Raw genomic sequence first — 9,431 nt, forward strand, 5'->3', positions numbered from 1 at the left:
GTGTTCACTCATCGAACGTATTGGTTGCTTTCAGTCTTCAAGCTAAGGACAAATGAAGCAGTTCAAAGACTGTGGATTGAAATCCCACAAAAGCACAATTTTAGTTTGCAGAGCATGTATGAAGGCATTCAAAGGTTGTGGGCTCGAGTCCCACCATAGTCGACCTTTGTGATTCAGAGACCGTCTTCCTCACAAAGCAAAAATCCTTTTTGCGCGAGAGCCTTTGCAAAATTGTGTTCACTCATCGAAAGTCTTGGTTGCTTTCCGTCTTCAAGCTAAGGTGGTAGCCACAGCAAGGGCTCTGTGGCGCAACGGATAGCGCATTGGACTTCTAAGAAAGCATGTATGAAGGCATTCAAAGGTTGTGGGTTCGAGTCCCACCAGAGTCGACCTTTGTGAGTCGGAGACCGTCTTCCTCACAAAGCAAAAATATTTATTGCGTGAGGGCCTTGTGGGTTCGAGTCCCACCAGAGTCGACCTTTGTGAGTCGGAGACCGTCATCCTCACAAATCGTTTTTGCGCGAGGGCCTTTGCAAAATTATGTTCACTCATCGAAAGTCTTGGTTGCTTTCCGTCTTCAAGCTAAGGACAAATGAAGCAGTTAAAAGACTGTGGATTGAAATCTCACAGAAGCACAATTTTAGTTTGACAATTTTAGTTTTAGTTTGGCGCGTTGGACTTCTAAGTAAAGCACGTATGAAGGCATTCAAAGGTTGTGGGTTCGAGTCCCACCATAGTCGACCTTTGTGATTCAAAGACCGTCTTCCTCACGAAGCAAAAATTCTTTTTGCGCGACGGCCTTTGCAAAATTGTGTTCACTCATCGAAAGTCTTTGTTGCTTTCTGTCTTCAAGCTAAGGTAACCACAGCAAGGGCTCTGTGGCGCAACGGATAGCGCGTTGGACTTCTAAGAAAGCATGTATGAAGGCATTCAAAGGTTGTGGATTTGAGTCCCACCAGAGTCGACCTTTGTGAGTCGGAGACCGTCTTCCTCACAAATCCTTTTTGCGCGAGGGCCTTTGCAAAATTGTGTTCACTTTTCACAGAAAGCATGTATGAAGGCATTTAAAGGTTGTGGAATCGAGTCCCACCAGAGTCGACCTTTGTGAGTCGGAGACCGTCTTCCTCACAAATCCTTTTTGCGCGAGGGCCTTTGCAAAATTGTGTTCACTCATCGAAAGTCTTGGTTGCTTTCTGTCTTCAAGCTAAGGTGGTAGCCACAGCAAGGGCTCTGTGGCACAACGGATAGCGCATTGGACTTCTAAGAAAGCATGTATGAAGGCATTGAAAGGTTGTGGGATCGAGTCCCACCAGTGTCGACCTTTGTGAGTCAGAGACCGTCTTCCTCACAAATCCTTTTTGCGCGAGGTCCTTTGCAAAATTATGTTCACTCATCGAAAGTCTTGGTTGCTTTCCGTCTTCAAGCTAAGGACAAATGAAGCAGTTCAAAACTGTGGATTGAAATCTCACAGAAGCACAATTTTAGTTTAAAGAATCTGACAGTAAATTTGAAAAAGTCATCGAAAGTCTTTGTTGCTTTCCGTCTTCAAGCTAAGGACAAATGAAGCAGTTCAAAGACTGTGGATTGAAATCCCACAAAAGCACAATTTTAGTTTGCAGAGCATGTATGAAGGCATTCAAAGGTTGTGGGCTCGAGTCCCACGATAGTCGACCTTTGTGATTCAGAGCCCGTCTCCCTCACAAAGCAAAAATCCTTTTTGCGCGAGAGCCTTTGCAAAATTGTGTTCACTCATCGAAAGTCTTGGTTGCTTTCCATCTTCAAGCTATGGGGGAGCCACAGCCAGGGCAACGGATAGCGCGTTGGACTTCTAAGAAAGCATGTATGAAGGCATTCAAAGATTGTGGGTTCGAGTCCCTCCAGAGTCGACCTTTGTGAGTCGGAGACCGTCTTCCTCACAAAGCAAAAATATTTATTGCGTGAGGGCCTTGTGGGTTCGAGTCCCACCAGAGTCGACCTTTGTGAGTCGGAGACCGTCTTCCTCACAAATCCCTTTTGCGCGAGGGCCTTTGCAAAATTATGTTCACTCATCGAAAGTCTTGGTTGCTTTCCGTCTTCAAGCTAAGGACAAATGAAGCAGTTAAAAGACTGTGGATTGAAATCTCACAGAAGCACAATTTTAGTTTGACAATTTTAGTTTTAGTTTGGCGCGTTGGACTTCTAAGTAAAGCACGTATGAAGGCATTCAAAGGTTGTGGGTTCGAGTCCCACCATAGTCGACCTTTGTGATTCAAAGACCGTCTTCCTCACGAAGCAAAAATTCTTTTTGCGCGACGGCCTTTGCAAAATTGTGTTCACTCATCGAAAGTCTTTGTTGCTTTGTCTTCAAGCTAAGGTAACCACAGCAAGGGCTCTGTGGCGCAACGGATAACGCGTTGGACTTCTAAGAAAGCATGTATGAAGGCATTCAAAGGTTGTGGATTTGAGTCCCACCAGAGTCGACCTTTGTGAGTCGGAGACAGTCTTCCTCACAAAGCAAAAATATTTATTGCGTGAGGGCCTTGTGGGTTCGAGTCCCACCAGAGTCGACCTTTGTGAGTCGGAGATCGTCTTCCTCACAAAGCAAAAATCCTTTTTTCGTGAGGGCCTTTGCAAAATTGTGTTCACTTTTTACAGATAGCATGTATGAAGGCATTCAGAAGCACAATTTTAGTTTAAAGAATCTGACAGTAAATTTGAAAAAGTCATCGAAAGTCTTTGTTGCTTTCCGTCTTCAAGCTAAGGACAAATGAAGCAGTTCAAAGACTGTGGATTGAAATCTCACAGAAGCACAATTTTAGTTTGCAGAGCATGTATGAAGGCATTCAAAGGTTGTTGGTTCGAGTCCCACCAGAGTCGACCTTTGTGAGTAGTAGACCGTCTTCCTCACAAATCCTTTTTGCGCGAGGGCCTTTGCAAAATTATGTTCACTCATCGAAAGTTTTGGTTGCTTTCCGTCTTCAAGCTAAGGACAATTGAAGCAGTTAAAAGACTGTGGATTTAAATCTCACAGAAGCAAAATTTTAGTTTGACAATTTTAGTTTTAGTTTGGCGCGTTGGACTTCTAAGTAAAGCACGTATGAAGGCATTCAAAGGTTGTGGGTTCGAGTCCCACCATAGTCGACCTTTGTGATTCAAAGACCGTCTTCCTCACGAAGCAAAAATTCTTTTTGCGCGACGGCCTTTGCAAAATTGTGTTCACTCATCGAAAGTCTTTGTTGCTTTCTGTCTTCAAGCTAAGGTAACCACAGCAAGGGCTCTGTGGCGCAACGGATAGCGCGTTGGACTTCTAAGAAAGCATGTATGAAGGCATTCAAAGGTTGTGGGATCGAGTCCCACCAGTGTCGACCTTTGTGAGTCAGAGACCGTCTTCCTCACAAATCCTTTTTGCGCGAGGGCCTTTGCAAAATTATGTTCACTCATCGAAAGTCTTTGTTGCTTTCCGTCTTCAAGCTAAGGACAAATGAAGCATTTAAAAGACTGTGGATTGAAATCTCACAGAAACACAATTTTAGTTTGACAATTTTACTTTTAGTTTGGCGCGTTGGACTTCTAAGTAAAGCACGTATGAAAGCATTCAAAGGTTGTGGGATCGAGTCCCACCAGAGTCGACCTTTGTGAGTCGGAGACCGTCTTCCTCACAAATCCTTTTTGCGCGAGGTCCTTTGCAAAATTATGTTCACTCATCGAAAGTCTTGGTTGCTTTCCGTCTTCAAGCTAAGGACAAATGAAGCAGTTCAAAACTGTGGATTGAAATCTCACAGAAGCACAATTTTAGTTTAAAGAATCTGACAGTAAATTTGAAAAAGTCATCGAAAGTCTTTGTTGCTTTCCGTCTTCAAGCTAAGGTGGTAGCCACAGCGAGGGCTCTGTGGCGCAATGGATAGTGCGTTGGACTTCTAAGAAAGCATGTATGAAGGCATTGAAAGGTTGTGGGATCGAGTCCCACCAGAGTCGACCTTTGTGAGTCGGATACCGTCATCCTCACAAATCCTTTTTGCGCGAGGGCCTTTGCAAAATTGTGTTCACTCATCGAAAGTATTGGTTGCTTTCCGTCTTCAAGCTAAGGACAAATGAAGCAGTTCAAAGACTGTGGATTGAAATCTCACAGAAGCACAATTTTAGTTTGCAGAGCATGTATGAAGGCATTCAAAGGTTGTGGGTTCGAGTCCCACCATAGTCGACCTTTGTGATTCAGAGCCCGTCTCCCTCACAAAGCAAAAATCCTTTTTGCGCGAGAGCCTTTGCAAAATTGTGTTCACTCATCGAAAGTCTTTGTTGCTTTGTCTTCAAGCTAAGGTAACCACAGCAAGGGCTCTGTGGCGCAACGGATAGCGCGTTGGACTTCTAAGAAAGCATGTATGAATGCATTCAAAGGTTGTGGATTTGAGTCCCACCAGAGTCGACCTTTGTGAGTCGGAGACAGTCTTCCTCACAAAGCAAAAATCCTTTTTTCGTGAGGGCCTTTGCAAAATTGTGTTCACTTTTTACAGAAAGCATGTATGAAGGCATTCAGAAGCACAATTTTAGTTTAAAGAATCTGACAGTAAATTTGAAAAAGTCATCGAAAGTCTTTGTTGCTTTCCGTCTTCAAGCTAAGGACAAATGAAGCAGTTCAAAGACTGTGGATTGAAATCTCACAGAAGCACAATTTTAGTTTGCAGAGCATGTATGAAGGCATTCAAAGGTTGTGGGTTCGAGTCCCACCAGAGTCGACCTTTTTTGAGTAGTAGACCGTCTTCCTCACAAATCCTTTTTGCGCGAGGGCCTTTGCAAAATTATGTTCACTCATCGAAAGTCTTGGTTGCTTTCCGTCTTTTAAGAAAGCATGTATGAAGGGATTCAAAGGTTGTGGGTTCGAGTCCCACCGGAGTCGACCTTTGAGAGTCAGAGACCGTCTTCCTCACAAAGCAAAAATCCTTTTTGCGCGAGCGCCTTTGCAAATTTGTGTTCACTCATCGAAAGTCTCTGTGGCGCAACGGATAGCGCGTTGGACTTCTAAGAAAGCACATATGAAGGCATTCAAAGGTTGTGGGTTCGAGTCCCACCAGAGTCAACCTTCGTGAGTCGGAGACCGTCATCCTCACAAAGCAAAAATCCTTTTTGCGCGAGGGCCTTTGCAAAATTATGTTCACTCATCGAAAGTCTTGGTTGCTTTCCGTCTTCAAGCTAAGGTGGTAGCCACAGCAAGGGCTCTGTGGCGCAATGGATATCGCGTTGGATTTCTAAGAAAGCATGTATGAAGGCATTCAAAGGTTGTGGGTTCGGGTCCCACCAGAGTCGACCTTTGTGAGTCGGAGACCGTCTTCCTCACAAATCCTTTTGCGCGAGGGCCTTTGCAAAATTGTGTTCACTCATAGAAAGTCTTGGTTGATTTTCTGTCTTCAAGCTAAGGTGGTAGCCACAGCAAGGGCTCTGTGGCGCAACGGATAGCGCGTTGGACTTCTAAGAAAGCATGTATGAAGGCATTCAAAGGTTGTGGGTTTGAGTTTTAAACTCTGCAGGCTGAGGGCTCTGTGGCGCAAAGTAAATTTGCATTAGAACCTAATAGAAGCACATTCTGATGCCTCGGTGCATTCCGAATTCTAGCTAAGCAGAAAAGTAGCAATTCAAAGATTGCGTCTTGAAGCCTCATTAGCACCAATCTGTTGATGAATGTCTATTGGTCAAGTCATTGTGGTGTGTCTGTACTATTTGCACTAGTCAATCATAAATCTGCACTGCAATCTCCAACAGTCGGAGATGCTTTTTTTCGTGGAAGAAATCCAATTCTTGCTATGTGAGAAGGCTCTTTTCTGGGTGAGTGTGAGTTATTTGTAATCGGTAAAAGGTGAAACTGGGGATGTGAAGAATGTATAAACACATCCATAATCCATTGATATTTTCAATGCTAATGCGTTTTTTTAGCCATTTTGCAATCCTGCCTTGGTAATCTAAGAGCATGTCTGTGTGTGGTGCTGAACTGTTTAAACAGATGGAAGCCACTGAAAAAGTCCAAAATTACTTTAGCACCAACCTGTCTCATTCGACTCCTGCTAAACGTTCAGTTCCGCATTGAGGCGCTCGGACCCTGAGGGCACATTTTCTTTCTTAGAAGAATCAAAGGCCTGAGGTCTTCATAGGAAGAAAACTCCTGCAGAGTTGAGTCACATCAAGGAGGCCTTAAGAGAGAAAGCATTATTCGGAGAAAGTCTTCTATACTGCCTAGGGTGACGTGCAGCACAGCGAGGAGGTAGGCTGGGTGTGTGTGTACATGTCTACATTACATTGCATGTACACACACATAGTACTTCAGACTAAAGAGTAGAATCTCTTAAGGTAACGTTTGGAGGTTTTAGGTGAGATTAGGTAAAGATCATCGAGCATTCTCACATCTACAGAAAGACACAACTATGAGAGGGGTTCATCTTCTGTGGTCTATGCAAAGCACTGAAGGTCAGACAGTCTATAGATATTGACGGTAGTGTGTGTGTGTTTGTGTGTGTGTGTGTGTGTGTGTGCGTGCAGAGGGTTAAATGTCTTCCCATTATTTTAAAATCATGTCATGATATTATTGTTCAAACAGGCATAGTGTGGAAAAGGACAGAGGGAGGACAGGTGAATGAAAGATGTCAATGAAAAGACCAAAAGACAGACAGAGAAAGACAGAGAGAGAGAGAGACAGAGAGTCGGGCCTGAGGAGACAGAGACATTACATAATGGTTTTAGCCCTCATCTGTCTGCTCTGCTGTCTGCACCTCCTCCTGCTGGTCAGACATAGAACTGCAGCTGAATGGATGTGACTATTCAGGGGGGTCATTATTATGTAAGTGGGCTGAAAAATGTCAGACAGACTGAGACACAGTCTCTCTGCTACAAAACAGGCTGAAAAACTAAATGTTAGCAGCCCTGATTCTCCCACTGCCCTCAAAGCTGTTACAGATTGTTGCTCCACGATCTGCCCACATGTGTCAGTGTCTGACTCCTCAGTTTAGGAACAAACAAAGCAGCCTTCACTTATTCCAATGAGACTGATGTGCAGGCACAGAAAACAAAGATGCTCCAATAAATGCTGCAGCAACTCAATATTTTCAGACAGAGAGCCCCCAGATGAAGACGCCTTCTTTAGGCGTCTTCATCTGTTTGCTTTCAACTGAGTTGCACCCAGAATAGTTTGTTAAACTTGAATGAGTTTTTGGTTAAATGTCTGAAATAAGGTGTGTGATTAGGACCAGCTGAAGAGACTTTCAACGATACTCCACACTTATTTTAAGCTTTAACAAGTCTTCTAAACGACATGTAGCAACATATTTGCTAACAAGTGGCTAAATAGGTTAATCGTCAACGTGCCGAACGCAGACACTAATGTCCTCGTCCATCTGACAACAGAAAAATCTCCTTGACTGTTTTTGATGCTAACTCTTAGATTGGTCCTAACATGTCACTGGTGTCACAGTGAGACGTCCTCAGAACTTCACACGCTGCCAGATGCTAATAATGATAATTTGGGTCAAGTTTTCCTTTAAAGGATATGGACAGTGAGGTGATGCATTGGCACAGTAACCACAGCTGGTTGATGGGTTTCGCTTTCCTATCAAATGGTTAAGGCCCTGAAATGGACCTGAGACCTGTCCAGGGTGGACCCCCATGTGATCCGGATCCAGATAAGCAGTTACAGATAATGGATGGATGCATTTTCAAGGAGACATTTTATGGTCTCTGACATGAAAGTACTTCTCCAGGGAACTCAACGTATAGAATTAAATTCTGTTCTTTTTTTTCTTAATTCATGTGGATTAACCACATTTATCTGCTCCACAGAGATCATCATCCTGATCTAGAGCTATAGCACAACGTGAAGCGCTAACAGCTGAAGAATGTGGGGCTTTAAATCAGCACACAATGGATTTGGAAAAGCACTGAACTACACACAGAGTCAATATTTCCCAACTCTCCTGATTTGTGCCTGTGGCTGATGTGAGATGAGTCACACATCGAGCAGAGACACAGACAGAGTTTTCAGCCTGATGACAGCAGGATTTCACTCGTCCCAGACTGAAGACATTTCATTCATAAAGCTCTAACAGTTTCAGAAGGCAGACCATTAAAAAAATCTCCTCGTTCACTGAGACCCGGATCAGCTGAACAGACCAAGTCTAAAGACTGATTCCTCTTAATAACATTCCCTCACTCTTCATTTTCCTTCGCTCTCTGTCTCTTTCTCTGTCTTGTCCTGACAGGATTTGGGTCATGGCTGGGTTGCAGGTGAAATACATCAGTCTGGATGAGACTCAAACCTCCCTTCTGCCTGTTTTTACTCGTGTCCCGCTTTTGTTTTTGATCATGTTATTGTAAATCCACTAGCTCATCCAACACAGAGACCAAGCAGAGGTGATGGACAGATCTTTATGACGTTTGGGGTTTTTGAGGGATGGTGATGAACGTCAGTAGCTACTGTTGGATGGGTTGTCATCATTCATTCATGCTTTCTTGAGTTTGCATTGTATCCCCACTGTTTAATTTAAGTCATCAGACCAGTTCAAATATTGGTTTTTGACCACATATGTGCACAACTAACACCTCCCATCAGTCTCACTCTGGGCGGTGATTATGGTAATTAGCATAAAGCTCATAGTGCATCCTCACAGACCTGGATGAATGCAACGTTCACACCACAATGCATGTTGCCAACGACAATTTGAAGAGACAGAAACGCGTCAATGAATTGTCCCTACTCACATTTAGTGTCTGTCCGTCTGCAGCCTGTTCTGTTAGGTTAGGTTACTTTATTTAGACCCGTGGGTAGATTTGTTTTTGCAGTAGGAGAAGATAAACCATAGTACACACAGACATTCGAGGCACTAGACAAACACCGGGAACAATTAGAAACAGAAACATGGTCCTCACACGTTTACTGATCATATTCACAAAGGTAGTAAGTAAAATAGGTGTAAATACAACAGACAGAAACAAAAGCTCCAAAACCCTGAAATCCAATATAAAATCCTAAAAACTCATAAGAAACTCGTTAAAAGTTTGATATAATTTTTCAGCTAAGGCTGATTTAAAAGAGCAATAGCAGTAGGAACAGAACTGTCTTTACTGAAATGGGAGTCATCATTACAGATGGAGCCGGCCGACCGCTGCACCTGCCTGTTGTCCAGCGGTTCCAGCTGTGATTTAATGATCTGATCCAGGGAATTTTTTTTTTTTTTGCTGTACACCTCAGGTGTCGTCCACAAACTGGTAAAAACAGCACGAATCAGCCAAATTGGGCCAAAACACGCTTAAGACATTTTAACATGCTACAGTGAGCACTCAACAACGGGAACATGAAGACACGGCCCAGTGTGCTTTATGTGTCACTGTTCATAATAGTTCACCAAACCCCAATTCAGAAGGCTTCTGTGCAATATTCTGTGCAATTTACCAAACAGTGTTGACACCCAGACACC

General features: G+C 43.6%; 4 non-coding genes across 4 annotated transcripts; all 4 read left to right on the forward strand.

Annotated features, from left to right (window-relative positions):
• The first annotated feature begins 297 nt into the window (after positions 1-297).
• Positions 298-389, forward strand: trnar-ucu (transfer RNA arginine (anticodon UCU)). The gene is given in 2 exon segments: positions 298-334; positions 354-389. It is a non-coding gene; the product is annotated as a tRNA-Arg (tRNA).
• Positions 390-3,252: 2,863 nt separating this feature from the next.
• trnar-ucu (transfer RNA arginine (anticodon UCU)) lies at positions 3,253-3,344 on the forward strand. Its single transcript is given in 2 exon segments — positions 3,253-3,289; positions 3,309-3,344. It is a non-coding gene; the product is annotated as a tRNA-Arg (tRNA).
• A 966-nt stretch (positions 3,345-4,310) lies between these two features.
• On the forward strand, positions 4,311-4,712 carry trnar-ucu (transfer RNA arginine (anticodon UCU)). Its single transcript has 2 exons — positions 4,311-4,347; positions 4,677-4,712. It is a non-coding gene; the product is annotated as a tRNA-Arg (tRNA).
• A 249-nt stretch (positions 4,713-4,961) lies between these two features.
• trnar-ucu (transfer RNA arginine (anticodon UCU)) lies at positions 4,962-5,053 on the forward strand. Its single transcript is given in 2 exon segments — positions 4,962-4,998; positions 5,018-5,053. It is a non-coding gene; the product is annotated as a tRNA-Arg (tRNA).
• Positions 5,054-9,431: the final 4,378 nt, after the last annotated feature.

This window comes from Channa argus, chromosome 6 (assembly GCF_033026475.1).
Source record: "Channa argus isolate prfri chromosome 6, Channa argus male v1.0, whole genome shotgun sequence".
Classification (NCBI taxonomy): Eukaryota; Metazoa; Chordata; class Actinopteri; order Anabantiformes; family Channidae; genus Channa; species Channa argus.